The sequence below is a fragment of the Arvicola amphibius genome, chromosome 13 (genome assembly GCF_903992535.2).
Source record: "Arvicola amphibius chromosome 13, mArvAmp1.2, whole genome shotgun sequence".
NCBI classification, from domain to species: Eukaryota; Metazoa; Chordata; class Mammalia; order Rodentia; family Cricetidae; genus Arvicola; species Arvicola amphibius.
Genome location: NC_052059.1, coordinates 34,172,995 through 34,190,335, shown reverse-complemented (window position 1 = coordinate 34,190,335; position 17,341 = coordinate 34,172,995).

The following is a 17,341-nucleotide window of genomic DNA, read 5'->3' as shown; positions in this document are numbered from 1 at the left end:
TTCTTTCATGCTATGTTGTGATTAAATTATTTTCTTAAATCTAAGTGCTTCATTTCAAGTGAAAAGATAATAGAATGGGAGAGTTAAAGGACCTCTGTGACTGTTTTCAAATCTCTTTACCTCTTCAAGTCTCTTCACTTAGAAAGCGGAAATAATAATATCTATATCAAATTACTGTTACTCTGAAATGTAATGCTGACTATCAAAGCTGTTGTAACTACAGAGTTGGCTTGTAAATTGCTTTTATAATTTCTCTGTAGAGACGTTTACTAGAAATCAGTGAGGAAATGTTCTACATTTTCTACATAAAATATGTTATTGCATTCTAGGCACTCATACATCATATTTACTCTCAGTTACTTTATTAGAATATAAGAATATAAATAGGAAAGTTCCATAATCCATTGCCTTCAATGGTATCAAATCACTAAGTGGAAAGGTCCAAATGTAATTAGCAAGAATGGGTTAAGTACCATTTTAACTTTGATAAAGATGCTATCAGAATAGATGCATGGGAAATTTGGATAAAGTATTGGGTAAATTTTTCTTTTGCTTGTGTTTTAAAGCTATGTTTTATAAGATAAGCTGAGTTTGTAGAATTGGGCTGAAAACTAGCAATTGAAGCAGAAAGATCAGGTGAAGAAGAGACGAAACTTCACTTTGCGATGAGGATATAAATGAAATTGGTCTTTAGCTGCTATACAAGGATGAGATGTATGAACTTCAGAGTCTATATAACGAGCACCAGTGAAAGAATGGTTGTAACTTATACTATGAAGTTTGCTTCCATGGCTATTAGTCTTTTAATGTATCAAAATGGATGCTAAAAAGAAACTTTGGTTAAAATATGATCAGCATATTTAAAAATAAAAACAAATTATAGTGCAATGAATCTTGTTTCATCTCTACTGGGGCCTGTGCAATTTACTATAAAGGAAATAAAGGAACATAGTTTGTGGTATAAATAGTATATATATATTTTAATTTTATTTAGATTTTGCATTTTAAAAATCCATGCAAACAGGCATGTGTTAATGCAAATGATATTTGGTAGAATTGTGAGAAGCAAGGATAAATAATTAACGTGCAGCCAACCTAATTCATCAAAGCTTGTCAGCTCCATACTTTGAATAGATAGGTAAGCTGAAAAAGGCAAAGAAGTATACCAAACAAGTGTATGGTTACAAAAGTCATAAACTACCAAAAAAGAAATACAGAACAATATTTCAAAATTATTAAAGGTATTACAAAGATGATACATATGTCCTAAGACAATGACACACTTACCGAAGTGAATGTAGATGTAATAAAGAATAAAAAGGATTTGACTACCAATGTGATATTAGATAAATGGGACATTTCACTTGTTCTAATAACAGATAATTGTAGCATGAATGATAAAAACCCAGAGACAGATATTGGGGCTTAAACTGAAGAGCAAAAAAGCAAAGCAGTAAAACCGCTAGAGAGTTCTTACCTCTAACAAGGCTCAGACAAAAGCCCGATCCTGTTCTCGATGTGACTGTTGGCTTCAAAGCTCTCCACCAAACCTCAGACTGCAGTGAGCTCTTGTCTCCTCTTGCCTTATATTCCTTTCTCTGCTTATTCATATAACTCCTGTCTCAACCTCCCTAGTACTGGTATTAAAGACATGTGACTTCTGATTGCTGGTAACAACTTTGTGTGAGTTCCGTTTGTCATTTTAGACTGATTCAATCTCATGTAGCCCAGGGTGGCCTTGAGTCTTGGCATTAAAGGTGTGTGTAACCACTCTTTGGCTTCTAGTGGCTTAGCTCTGCACTCTGATTTCCAGGCAAGCTTTATTTATTAAAACATAAATGAAATAAAATTCACTGTAGATAATCATTGAGCTAAAATTAATTGAATTGAAGGGAAAGTGGCATAGTTTGGTTCATTTCCTTACTTGGGTTCACCTGGTCAGTATTACAATTCTTTAGTTTTATGTAAGTAATTTATCTGTTTATTCTCTTGGTTTTGTATTACTGCTTTAATGGGTGTCAAACAGGAGATTATGTTATTTTTGGTCTAAGTAAAGACCCAACACTCAATAAGCTTGAAAGAAAATACTCTCCTCTTTAGTGGGTTAATATAAAAACCTGGACTTTCTTTCAAACAAGAAAGAATGAAGAATATCACATGACTTGCTCTCTGCAGTAGGACCATGCCACCAAAATAAGTAAGATTCCATAGGATACCCCTCCTTTCTTGATAAAGAAAGCACACAGCTGTGAAATTTAGTTTTTCAGAGAGCATTGTGTTCTAGATGCTGATACTCAACAAACACCCCAAATAAACCTTACCTATGCTAAATGAATGTGGAATTACAGATATTGAAAATCTGAGGTGTTGATCTCCCTTTCTGCTTTTCACATACAGACCATTTGTACTGTTCAGAGCACTGTCATCTGTGTGTTTTTCTCCTTTGCTTCCTTAAAGTTGGAAGTACAAGATGGGAGAGATGCTGAAGTCTGTAATCACAGTGCTCCTCATCCTGAAAAAGGAGGCCCATCATGACTGTGAGCCTAGCCTGGCATACAAATAAGACTCCAAGTTATCCTGTGCCACAGAATATCCTGTTCCAAAAATAAAAATATTGTCATATTTCTCTTGGTCCTCCTGACACATAAAACTTGTTCTCAAAATATTTACACGCTCAATCACAAAATGGGCATTCAATGCAAAGACCCATTATTTTTTTCACTATTGTGTGTCTTCTTTGTAAGCTACAAGTCAACCACATAGTTTGAGGTTTTAATATATAGTATTATGTTTTAGTTGTCCAATTTCATGGGAAAGATATTAGAAAATATTTTCAGTGCTGTTTCAATATTAGGCCTCTTCTTGAAAGCAACTGGGACTACAGAAAGAATACCAAACAATAAATAATCCAATAAATAAATAATTATTTTTAAAAAGTAAAATAGTTTGAGGAGAAGAGGCAACTAAAATGACCTGCCATAATTATAGAACATTGTTATGTAGTAAGTAAATCTATCAGTATATCTGGAAATTATTAATATTTGACAAGATCCTACAGCTAGTTTTGGCATGGCATTTTAGTGGGAGAAAAAAATAGTAAATTAAAAAATGTTGGAAGATAAATGATTAAATAATGAAGAAAAGTGGAAGCTAGGCTTTAAAAAAGTCAGGGGATTAAGCTTAAAATAGAAACAAGGGTGTAGAGGCAGTTATGGATGGACTCAGCAAACATATTTATTCTTCTATATGTATATGTAACAGCAATGGTTAAAATGGAGGGTGGGTCTGCATTGGGGGTGGGATGTGATAGGGTTAGAGGGGAAAAGATGAATGTAAAATGATATAATTATATGTTAATTTAAAAAGAAAACACTGCCTTCAAATATTCAGAGAGGCAATAGGCTTGTGAATAACAGGAAGTCTTTTGCTACTCTAAAGGTAGATGAGTAGATGTTGCAGGCTATTAGGGTTTTCATCACCAAAAGTGCCTAATTTATACCAGTGTATCAATTCCTAATAGAGCATGCCTTATCCCAATCAGATGAATTTGTAGCTTTCTATTAAGAGTGTCCTAAACACTTTGTGTGTAAGAATTTCATTTGCTTATTCTTTAAATTACATTCCATTATTAAAGGTTGAACATATTTCCCTGTTGTAGGTCATGATTAGGTATCCATATCTAGGGTGAGAAATTGGATTCTATTTGTTTTTAAATTAAAAACCATTAAGAAAATATGCCAGCAAGATAAAGTACAAGGATATTAATAACTATTTATATCTTTCCCTACCTTTATCAGAGAAGTTCAATTATATCACTATGATTTCCCAAGGGATTCAACTATTTTATTTATTGGAAAATATTACTAGATTTAACACTTAGATGGGATGGGAAAATAGAATTGGACTCTAATATAAAAGCAAATAAATTCAGATAATAGGACTTGCAATATAGCACTAGAAGCTGTGTGTGTTAAGCAGGTCTAAATATCTGCTGTGCATGAATATGAATTGTTAATCCTGATTTTAGTGAGATACAAAATAAGTAGAAAGTTGTTCATAATTAATCAATCATTCATCAAGAGATGAATTACTTCTTAGCAAATTTCCAGTTGTATTTAAAACATTTAACAAAATTTTGGTTGACATTAACTTTTGAATGATATGAAATAGGTAAGCTAAGATACAATTAATTTGAAAGACAAGTAGGCATTTTCTGTACACACACACACACACACACACAAACACACACACACAAACACACACACACACACACACAGAGGGACGGAGGGAGAGAGAGAGAGATCCTGTGTTTAGATGCTTTGAACCATTCTGTAATCTTGATTTCTCCTTTTTCCATTACATTTAAGAAGACTTATTGATACATATCTGTCTTTTGTTTCTTGATCTCCTAACTTGCCTATTGCCCCCCTTCAATCTCTCTTCCTCATCACTTCCATAGGAGGTAATTTTTTTGATCATGGATAATCCTCATGTTGTCTTTAAGTTTAAAGGTCATCTTTCATTCTTCAATTTCTCTGAGGAAATTTTTCCTTCATGATCAGGCATTTTCTTCCATTTTAAAATCTTTACTTAACAAGTTGTGCAGATTCAGACCTCTGTAATCACTGAATACCCCATGTTGAAGTTCCTTAAATTTTGGATCTTACCTCATGTGAATATTTCTGGAAATCTCATAAGCAGATTATTCCTTTGAAGTTGTTTTGCAAATACTACCGCAATTGTATGGCCCATCACCAACATGCATATCTAATACCTTGCCTAGTATCACTGTCTCTTAAAGTAATTTGAATTATGCATTAAATGTTGTTTTGATGGATGTTTTTCCAATTCATTTCTTTTCAAATACACACACACACACACACACACACACACACATACACACACACACACAGAGAGAGAGAGAGAGAGAGAGAGAGAGAGAGAGAGAGAGAGAGAGAGATGAGAATTTGAATGTCTTCGATAGATTTTTCAATCTGTCTTCCATTTTCAAAGATTTTATACTTTCTATTTGCTCCATCTCATCATGAGAACTCCTCATTGTGTTGATCTTACAGTATAGAAAAACCTGAATGTTGAAAATGTTATGAATTTTACTCTCTCAATACAGAGTGTCTGTTTAGGTGAAAAGCTTTTTTTTTTTTTTTTTTTTTTTTTTTTTTTTTTTTAATGATTGTCTGGCCTTAACTTGGCTTATATTCTTTTTTTTTCTCGTTTTTTTATTCAAGATTTCCATCTCCTCCCCCTTCCCTCCCCTCACTTCCACCCATACCCCCACTCCACCCCTCTCCAAAGACAAAGAGCCATCAGGGTTCCCTTCACTATGTTAAATCCAAGGTCCTCCCAGCTCCCCCTAAGTCCAGAAAGGTAAGCAAGCAAACTGACAAGGCTCACAGTGAGCCCGTCCATGCTGTAGAGTTCATGTTCATTGCCATTGTCCTTGGTTTCTCAGTCCTCCTCCACCGTCAGCCACATTCAGAGAGTCCCGTTTGGTCCCCTGTTCCATCAGTCCCATTCCGACTGGACTTGGTGGTCTCCCGTTAGATCTGTTCCACCGTCTCAATGGGTAAAAGCACTCTTCGCGGTCCTGGCTTCCTTGCTCATGATCTCCCTCCTTTTGCTCCTCATCAGGACCTTGAGAGCTCAGTCTGGTGCTCCTATGTGGGGCTCTGTCATTTTCTCCATCCAATGCCAGGTGAAGGTTCTATGGTGATATGCAAGATATTCATGAGTATGACAATAGGATCTGGACATTTCTGGCACCCTCTCCTCAGCTGCCCTAGGAACTAGCTGGGGTCATCTTCCTGGACACCTGGGAACCCCTCTAGAGTCAAGTCTCTGCCAACCCTAGAATGGCTCCCTTAAGTAAGATATATAATTCCTTATTCCCATATCCACCCTTCCTATATCCCAACCATCCTATTCCCCCAAGCTCTTCCCATCCTCCACTTCACCCTTTTCTCTCCCCATCCCTCCATCCCCCCATCCCACCCCACCCCCATGTTCCCATTTTTTGTCCGGCAATCTTGTCTACTTCCAATAACCAGGAGGATAACTATATGTTTTTCTTTGGGTTCACCTTCTTATATAGCTTCTCTAAGATTTTTTACGAATTATAGGCTCGATGTCCTTTATTTATGGCTAGAAACCAATTATGAGTGAGTACATCCCATGTTCCTCTTTTTGGGCCTGGGTTACCTCGCTCAGGATGGTGTTTTCTATTTCCATCCATTTGCATGCAAAATTCAAGATGTCATTGTTTTTTACCGCCGAGTAGTACTCTAATATGTATATATTCCACACTTTCTTCATCCATTCTTCCACTGAAGGGCATCTAGGTTGTTTCCAGGTTCTGGCTATTACAAATAATGCTGCTATAAACACAGTTGAACAAATGCTTTTGTAATATGATTGGGCATCTCTTGGGTAAATTCCCAATAGTGGGATTGCTGGGTCCTGGGGTAGGTTGATCCCAAATTTCCTGAGAAACCTCCACACTGCTTTCCAAAGCAGTTGCACAAGTTTGCATTCCCACCAGCAATGGATGAGGATACCCCTTACTCCACATCCTCTCCAGCAAAGGCTATCATTGGTGTTTTTGATTTTAGCCATTCTGACAGGTGTAAGATGGTATCTCAGCGTTGTTTTGATTTGCATTTCCCTGATTGCTAAGGAGGTTGAGCATGCCCTTAAGTGTCTTTTGGCCATTCAGACTTCTGTTGAGAATTCTCTGTTCAGTTCAGTGCCCCATTTTTTAATTGGGTTCATTAGCATTTTAAAGTCTAGTCTCTTGAGTTCCTTATATATTTTGGAGATCAGACCTTTGTCTGTTGTGGGGTTGGTGAAGATCTTTTCCCAGTCAGTAGGCTGCCTTTTTGTCTTAGTGACAGTGTCCTTTGCTTTACAGATGCTGCTCAGCTTCAGGAGGTCCCATTTATTCAATGTTGCCCTTAATGTCTGTGCTGCTGGGGCTATACGTAGGAAGCGGTCTCCTGTGCACAAATGTTGTAGAGTACTTCCCACTTTCTCCTCTAACAGGTTCAGTGTGTTCAGATTGATATTGAGGTCTGTAATCCGTTTGGACTTGAGTTTTGTGCATGGTGATAGATATGGATCTACTTTCATTCTTCTACAGGTTGACATCCAGTTATGCCAGCACCATTTGTTGAAGATGCTTTCTTTCTTCCATTGTGTGCTTTTAGCTCCTTTATCAAAAATCAGGTGTTCATAGATTTGTGGGTTAAGATCTGGGTCTTCTATTCGATTCCATTGGTCGACTTCTCTATTTTTATGCCAATACCAAGCTGTTTTCAATACTGTAGCTCTGTAATAGAGTTTGAAGTCAGGGATGGTAATGCCTCCAGAAGTTCCTTTATTGTATAAGATTGTTTTGGCTATCCTGGGTTTCTTGTTCTTCCATATAAAGGTGATTATTGTCCTCTCAAGATCTGTGAAGAATTTTGATAGGATCTTTAAGGGGATTGCAATAAATCTATAGATTGCCTTTGGTAGTATTGCCATTTTTACTATGTTGATCCTCCCAATCCAAGAGCAAGGGAGATCCTTCCATTTTCTGGTGTCCTCTTCAATTTCTTTCTTCAAAGACTTAAAGTTCTTGTCAAATAGGTCTTTTACTTCCTTGGTTAGAGTTACCCCAAGATATTTTATGCTATTTGTGGCTATCGTGAATGGTGACGCTTCTCTGATTTCTTTCTCTGCTTCCTTATCCTTTGTACATAGGAGGGCGACTGATTTTTTGGAGTTGATCTTGTATCCTGCCACACTACTAAAGGAGTTTATCAGCTTTAGGAGTTCTTTGGTGGAGTTTTTCGGGTCGCTTATGTACACTATCATATCATCAGCAAATAATGAAAGTTTAACTTCTTCCTTTCCAATTCGAATCCCCTTGATCCCCTTGTTTTGTCTTATTGCTATTGCTAGAACTTCAAGTACTATATTGAAGAGATAAGGAGAGAGTGGACAGCCTTGTCGCGTTCCTGAATTTAGTGGGATGGCCTTGAGTTTCTCTCCATTTAATTTGATGTTAGCTGTCGGCTTGCTGTAAATAGCCTTTATTATATTTAGGAATGACCCCTGTATCTCTAATCTCTCCAAGACCTTTATCATAAAGGGGTGCTGAATTTTGTCAAATGCTTTTTCTGCATCTAATGAGATGATCATATGGTTTTTATCCTTCAGTTTATTTATATGATGTATTACATTGATAGATTTTCGTATGTTGAACCAGCCCTGCATCTCTGGGATGAAGCCTACTTGATCATAGTGGATAAATTTTCTAATGTGTTCTTGGATTCTGTTTGCCAGTATTTTATTGAGAATTTTTGCATCGATGTTCATAAGTGAGATTGGCCTGTAGTTCTCTTTCTTGGTTAAGTCTTTGTGTGGTTTAGGTATCAGGGTAATTGTAGCTTCATAAAAGGAATTTGGCAATGACTGTTCTGTTTCTATATTATGAAATACCTTAAGAAGTATAGGTATTAGGTCTTCTTGGAAGTTCTGGTAGAATTCTGCATTGAACCCATCAGGTCCTGAGCTCTTTTTGGTAGGGAGGTTTCTGATAACAGTTTCTAATTCTTCGCGACTAACAGGACTATTTAGAGCATTTACCTGGTCCTGGTTTAACTTGATATTTGTTCTTATTTTATATTGTTTTCTATCTGGCTTATAACTCTCTTATTTAGACGAAAGAGGAGGTTCTGTGGGAATTTTTTCAGCCAATAGCCTTTAAGATACTGGCCCACTTTGGGTATGGTCTAGTGTACTATAAATGCACACAAAAAGCATGCATGGGTGGGCCTGTTCTCTGTTGGTTTTAGTTCCATTCCCAGTGCATGTAGAGGCCTGCAGATGGCTTCCCTTTCTGTGAGTTTATCCTCAAATAAATAAATCTTTGTCATGCTCCATTCTGGGCTATTGTGGAACTCTTTTTTTCTGCTAACACCTATATATCTAAAGACACCTCTATTTGATGCTGAAAACATACCTAGCATGATGACAAGTTTGGTTGTTATAGATGTGTAACTATTCACCTGAATTCCTTAATTATCCTAAATGGTTTGTAATAATAGATTTACTGAACTAGAATTTTACATGGCATTTTGTACATTACATGAAATGGATGAAAAAGTATAATAGCTTAAACAAGAGTAGAAACATCTATTTAGTATACTTTAACAAAATATCCTTAAGTTTGTATAAATATAAAAAATCCATACCAATGTAAAATATTAGAAATTAGTTATTGCTTTTTAGTTTAAAAGTAGATTCAATGATCTACTCATTAAATCTATCAATCCTTTACTGCCACCTCCCCTTTTTTCCATATAGGAGAGAAAGAATGATACAAGGAAGAAAAACAAAGAAATCCTTTAGTCTAACCTTTCTTTGTTTAGCTTCCTATCTTACCATGACCAATAAAAACTTTCCATTAAGCCTCAAAAACAATGACAAGCATAGATAGTCTATAAACTGAGCAAAAACCACCCACCATACTTCTGGGGATTGTGGGCATCATATTCTTAAAATTACTTCCTTTTTTCTGGGTACAACAACATCTTTTGAGGACCCTGAGAAAATCTGTATAATGGTCAAGTCCTGAGAAAGATAGATGTATAATTTGTTGTGAAGTCTCTGTGTGATGGGAAATTGTAGGGTTTATTTGAAATCATGGCTAGGGTAGACTATGAGGGTTGAACATGTTCATCAGCAATTTTGAAATTGTTGTGGATACAGATTCTTGAGAAAAGTGCATCAGAGACACTCTGAGGGCCTATATCACTTGGGCTACTTGTGTTTATTGGTATCTGATACTTTTGTTGTGAAAACACACAAACTTTTAAAGGTAACATTCATATCTGCATTAACACAAGTATTGAATATGATGTGTGCATAAATCAGCTAAAACATTATTCATTGCTTTATGCTTGAACAGGTAAAAGACATCTGTAAAGTTTTTAAGTCCATTTGGAATGAATAACCAAATATCTCATATAAGTCTCCATCCATGCTATATGAAAAGATGATATATAATAATGTCAAAAACTCTGTAGCCAACAATTTACATCAGGATATATATCACCTATCTTGTAATTTTACATAGTTTATTCATTCATGTTCATAGCCAAGATTTTCAGTAGGTCTCTTCTTTTCAAATCTGATCTTTATTAAGTTTGAAGGAATCATAGTTTTTTGTTTCCTGTAGAAACAAATCCATAACCTCTCCCCCAATGCAGCACATTTCCTGATATTCATTCTTAAGTTAAAACATACTATTTTAAAATATAGGCTAGTTAAATTCATCAGTTTCTATAATCCAATACCTTTTAGAAGTTTCTTTTTTTGCTGATTAGTATTTTAAAAAGCTGAATGAAAAAGTTCTTTATAGATATGTTTACCTGTTCCCAGAGCCCACTCTGAGAAGTTGTTGAGCCTTCACTAATGCAGGAGTTGCTATCTAGTTTCCTGCCAGGTACAGGACCAACTACTCTACACTTGAATACACACACACACACACACACACACACACACACACACTTAAAGTTGGATACCAAATGTAGGCAAATAAAATATAGGAGTATGTGTTTGAACTTCTATTATGCAAATTTAACTTATCTATAAATTCATTCATTATAATGCATTCATTCAATAATTAGTTTTATTCTTTTTTTCTTTTTTAAATTCTATAAGGTACTGAGGAAGCTTCTCTACAAAGGCATGAGGGTTTCATCCAAGACCTCAGGAAAAATCTTCTGGTGTTACCAGTGAGGATCAAAAGTCATCCACACAGAGACTTCAGCAATGAACTTTGAATTGAGGTAAGTCATCCTCGGGTGATATCAAAGTAGCATCCTTGCTTAATAGATGTTGCAGAACTTTGAAATGTGAAGCTGAAGGAAAATTATAAAGCCAAAAAATAAAATCTTAATTACTGTAGAGCTAGTTGAGATGTATTATATGAGAGACGAATCTAATTTTTAGTACAAAGTAGGGAAAAACAAAAACAAAGAAATAGCCAACTTATTCTAACCCATAAACTTTGAAAACACTGACTTATGAGTCAATAATGATGACAGAAAGCCATAAAATTAGGGATGTGACAAAAGCAAAATAGAATGCAGAGAGAGAAAAAAATCCTCTTTTGCAGGTTTGAAGAGTTATTGAGAATGTTTTAAACAATGTTGGAAATCAAAAGCTAGAGTAAAACCAAATAGATTTGAGTTTGTCATACAGTGTTTGTCTTCCAAGCTCAACATCCCGTGTCAAGACCTCAGTAGCACAAAATACACAAAGACTTCAAAGAATAAGTAATATTTAATAAAATATAAACAAAGTAATTGTAAGCCCACAAAAAGGAGTGACTACAGCTACCAAGGCAGATGAGTTTGGAGAACTCATCTTCAGCAGACACAGGGACAGGTATCTGAGGTGAGCTTCCTTGTGTGTAACTCTGTTCTGCTTCTATATGAAACTGTTGAGTTGTACTGGGTGTCACAGTGCTGTTTGTATTGAATGTTCCCTTGAACAATGGATTTTCAAAAATTGTCCAGCTATGAATTTGATGTTTAACCTATATACCCACTTTTTTTGTGTGCTTGAAATGCCTATTCCTTTACATTTTATCTGTCCCATACAGAAATACCAATTAAGTGACTATTTAGTATTAAAACCATGTCTTAGTCTAGGTAACTTCTTTTGCATTATGAGAAATGAAGAAAACACGATGATGTCATCTTCTCTTCCATTGAACTTTTCATCTCCTCAGTATTCTTTCAAAACTGGGTCCTCTCTGCTTCCACCAGCATCATAATGAAAAGAAATACAAATAACAACAATGATTTCCAGCGAGTTTCTTAGATCACAGTATAAGGTTATGAGTTATATGTGAATTTATGTTCAGTTAGATCCCAGTAATATGTATTTTCTCTATGTAGGAAAACAGTATTAGGACATTATTTTCTTAATATTTTAAGTTTTTGACAATCTAATACTTAGGTACAATATACTATGAACATGTTCAATTATATATTGCTCTTACCATCTCATTCCTGGCATGTTCCTGCTGATCTCCATCCATTTCCTAATCAACCCTCCTCCTCCTGTTGATTCTTTTATTTTTCTTTCCTTCTCTCTTTCATTTTTTTAAAGATAGGTTTTTCTGCAGGTGACCACACTGCTATGTATCCGTAAGTATAGTGGTGATGTCATATTCAGAAGACAAGGTTTATAAAAATCCACCACATCTTCTAACTATTACAACTTCCACAATCTCTCTTCTGTGATGACTCATGGGCCTCAGATTGAGTGATTATAAATGTCCTTTTTGAGACTGAGCACTCAGCTCTCACTTATTTTGACATGAGAGTCTCTTACTTGACCATGGCTACTGTATTAATTGGACTCTGGACTAGCTGCATGATGCACTTGGATATGAATAAAATCATAAATATTTAGAAGGCAGATGTTTAACCACATATCCATGTGGCAAAATATCTACTGTATACCGATGAGCAGTAATTTAGGACAGGTCTCACATTGTATCTCAAGCTTGCCCAGATACAATGTGAGGCAATGAACATTGGCCTCAAAGTCTTGTGGATTCGCTTCCCTCATCTTCTTGCGTGATGGGATTTTAGTATTCACAAACGTGCACAATTTGCGAAGAAAAACATCAATAGTGTCTCACTAAAATCAGATAATAAGAAATGAACTACACTGCGAGAAGACCTTGGAACCTCTAACTTAGGAAATGTTAGTTTGTAGAGTCTACTAGGATGTTTGATTCCCAGAAAAATATTCAGTCTGACAACATTAGAACTAATACCTAAAGCAATAATAACTAGTTTAGTCTCTTTTCACGTAAAATAAACAATGCATATGATGGCCTCCAAAACATATTTTCTTGAAAAAAAGAGAAACTCCCAAGACAGGAAAAGGTTTTCTTTTATCTTCCCCCACAAGATTGTGCATCCCTTTTCTTTTATTTCTAAGAAAATGAGAAAATGGGTTTGAGAAGAACTTTGGGTGTTTCATCAAAGAGGAATTTATGAGTTCAGCTTTGACAACCCCATTAAGCCCACAGGTAAAATACAAGAAAAGTCACATCTGGTCTTGTGACTTTAACCATTACTCATCATCAAAACACTGTGAAAAAATTATTTCATGATCAAAGCAAAACATAGCAACTTCAAAGACAAAAAGCTCAGTACTGGAAAGCAGGATCCTCATGTATAGCCACCATTAGAAGTGTGTACCAAATCAAGTAAATAAGACCTAGATCTGAAACCGACCCTAGAACATGTGGCAATCCATGAAGCCCATAAATAGTTCTTGTAACTTTGAGTTACTTCAAAATCGTTTTTTGTTCCAACCAATAGAAGAAATTCAATGTACTCCTGAGCAAAACAAGCCATTTATTTACCTATATTGAAGAATAAGGACACTATATATTTTACCACTAAACCTTGGGATTATATAAGATCCACAGAGTACTATAGATAATTTTATCCTTAAATAATGTCTGCATGATACACCTGGGGTAAATAGGAATGTATGGTCAGCCAACACATTCTATAACATTCCTCAATTAAAGTAAAATATGGTTCCTGTGGCTCTATACTCACATTTCCTTCTTTTGAAAACTTATCTATCATCCGTTATTTCATCTACTGTGCAGCCCTAAACTAAACTTACTAAGCACTAATGTGAGCTGCTAGGTGACTTTATTTTATAAAAATACTTCATACCAATATCAAGTCACTAATTCATTCAATAACAGTACTGACAAACACAGAAAAAGTAGTTTCTAGATATTAACAGTGACTATGCCAAATATTTCCTGATGATAGACTATTATATTTTTATTCATAAATAATATTTTTCTGAGGGTGATATTGAATTTTCCAAAATATTAAGTCTAATTATCATCACTGAATAAATTTGCAGTGGAAAATACTAAGTAACCACAAAATGAGCTAAAATAATAGTTATTTTTAACAGAACATTATTTCAGCATCATCAAAAATATTGAAAGTAGAAAATAAAATTTAAACCATGGCTGTCATTTAGGCTTTGTTTTATTTTCCTTTCTGTTCATTTTTCTAAATGAGTTTGTATTTTATAGTTCATCTATACTTATATTTTTCTATACCAACATGTATCATTTTCTCTAGTTAGAATTAACTTCTATGTTGTTATACACTTTAAGTAATTAAAGTTCAAGAATAGAAGTTAAAGATTATGTCCTATTGGGAGCATGGAGACCTTGGGAGAGGCAGGGACAGGAGCAGAGAAAAATGTAGAGCTGAATAAAAATAAATAAAAAAGATTATGTCCTCATTAACTTAATCATAAACCCATTCTTGGATATTTAGAGTAAATAATATTTCAGTGTCATACTGAAGTAAATATTTTAAAACATGTAGCTATGCTATTCCATGATATTTTAAATTATATATTCAATGCAAGATAACAAAGAAAAATGATGAATTTGAAAAGGACAAAAATAAACACCACTTAAGAAATATTAAGTAAGAATCTCTAAGTAGGTTCGTTTTCATAAGTGACTTGACCTATTATAGTTACTGGGTCTTTTTGTTAAAACTGGCCTTGTTAGAAGAAAAATGAATATGTAACTTTCATATTTTTTATGCTTTAAGGTCTCAATTGGCTATGTAGAATTGAATGGCTATATACCAAAGGTATAAGTAAAATAAATAAATTAACAACAGAAAAGTGTCAGTATTTATTAAGTATCAAATATATAATACATTTCAAGCAAAGTTCAACATTAAAAAAGGCAAAAGGTTTATTTCAGGTAAACTATAATTTTAAAATCACCCAGAGGCCACTTGTTTCCCACTCATATGCAAATAATTTTTTTTGCAGTAGTTGAACTGAAACATGTTTGCCACTATTTTATTTAAATGAGGTCTTTATAGTTTGGTTGTGACAGATCTTAGAGAGAGTTATATATAAACACACATATATCTATGTAGGTTTTTGTTGTTGTTTGATTGTGTGACATTGGGGATTAAATCAAGAGCTCTCATTTGGTAAACAAGTATTTATACACTGTAATTTTATCAACAGCTCTTTTGTCATTTCTTACCTCACAGTGTTTCTCTTTTCTTCCCAACTTGTCCTGAAGTCTGTTTATTATATCTTCATCTCAGAGAGGTATATAGAATGTTGCAGAAAGAATAGGTAGTCTAATTTAGATAGTTGAATAAAACCCCTCAATGTTTTGAATAAAATATTTTTGACCCAACAAACAAATAAACAAATGTAAAAATCAGAAAACAAAAATAGACTTTTCCTAACGAGTTTTATAACTTCTTCACATATAAACTTGACAAAGCCACATTTCTCTGTTGCTAGTGTATATATTCATATTTTATTCACCAAGAGAAACAAAAGACAGAAATAGTATGTGACACATTGAGGTAAAAACAATCATGTTGAAGGAAATGGAACATTGAAAAGTAATTTGTAGCTATCTCTATTAAAATTTATGAAAGAATTAAGCAACATGAAGCAGACAAATATTGATAATGAAGGAGGAAACAGTTTAGCTATTTCAGTTTTTGTAGGAAAGTATTCAGAAGAACAAAGCATGCGCTACAAATAAAGCCCACTATGGACTACACAGGACAATCCCAGGGTCATCTTCAGCCATAAAAGGGTGCCTTGTGTTTTTGTTTGTTTGTTTGGTTGGTTTTTGTGTTTTGGTTTTTTCAAGACAGGGTTTCTCTGTAACTTTGGTGCCTGTCCTGGAACTAGCTGTTGTAGGCCAGGCTTGTAGTGATTAGCTGTGGGCTGGCTTCCCGCCACCCTATGCCCCAAAATAATTACACGGAAACTGTATTCTTTTAAACACTGCCTAGCCCATTATTTTCAGCCTCTTACTCACATCTTGACTAACCCATATTGAATAATCTGTGTAACACCACAAAATGGTGTCTTACCAGGAAAGATTCAGCATGTCTGACCTGATGGCTGGCTTCATGGCATCTGGCATCAATCTGAGGTGAGGCACGGCGGTCTGCCTAACTTAAGAGAGGCGTGGCATCTGACTGAGCCATCTACCTCACTTCCTTCTTCCTGTTCTGTCTACTCCACCCACCTAAGGGCCGGTCTATCAGATGGGCCAGGCAGTTTCTTTATTAATTATCCAATGAAATCGTCAGATAGATAGAAGACACACCTACATCATGGGCTGGCCTCAAACTCATAGAGATCCACCTCCCTCTGCCTCCAGAGTGCTGGGAATAAGGGCTTGTGCCACTAATGCCGGTCATGTTCCCATGGCTTCTATCTTACTGAGCAGACCAAGACCATATTCACAAGTCTCACTTGCTCTCAGATGTCTTCCCACTTGATCCTTGTTTATGAGTTTCTCATAATCTATGAAAGAAACTAAAACACAATTATAATATGATATCTTTATTTCACACTACATTTTTCTCACTGTCTTGCTCAGGAGAAAACAATTATCCACCTATGTTTGCATTGTTTAAGTTATATCAAGTAACAACAATTTTAAGGAAATGTGGCAATTCAAAGAAGATGAATCTATTACCTAATATTAAATTTTAATCCTACAAGTTATAAATGAAGAGAATGATTGCAATTAATAAATACTTTTAAAGAAATATAAAACTGAAGAAGTTTTATGCTAGTCCCTTTAATACATGGTGAATGCATGTCTTCCAAAACAACCCACTGTCAGATATGATATTCTACATACAGTATTTCCTATATTTAATATGTATGCTTGCATTTTTTATTATATTTTAAGAATTTAAAATGTAAATACAGTATAAGATTAGCTCCATCACATTATGAATATAATTTATTGGTACATCATGAGAAACAAAAATTAACACCTTTTAAAAAATATTGTCTAATGCTCAGTATTAATTTGTGAAGTGTAAAAGCAAAGAATACAGATTCCTCAATCAAATAATAGAAACAGAGCCAATGATATGGCTCTGTTCTGAAAAATTCATCATGTAATATAATACAAATAGTACAAAAGGAAGAATTTATCAAAATAGCATATAAACATACTTTTAATAAAATTATCAGTAAATTATAGACTTACATAAGCTGTTTCACATATATAATTCTGTACTTTAGAAAAGAATAAGCCAACTTTGGGTGAGAGCTTTTTTCGTTTTGTTTTCTTTTTTGAGATAGGGTCTCATGTAATGCATGCTGACCTTGAAGTCAATAAGACGCAGACATGATCTTAAACCTATATCCAACAGGTAAAAACACAGGCTTGCAACATCAGGTCAGTTTG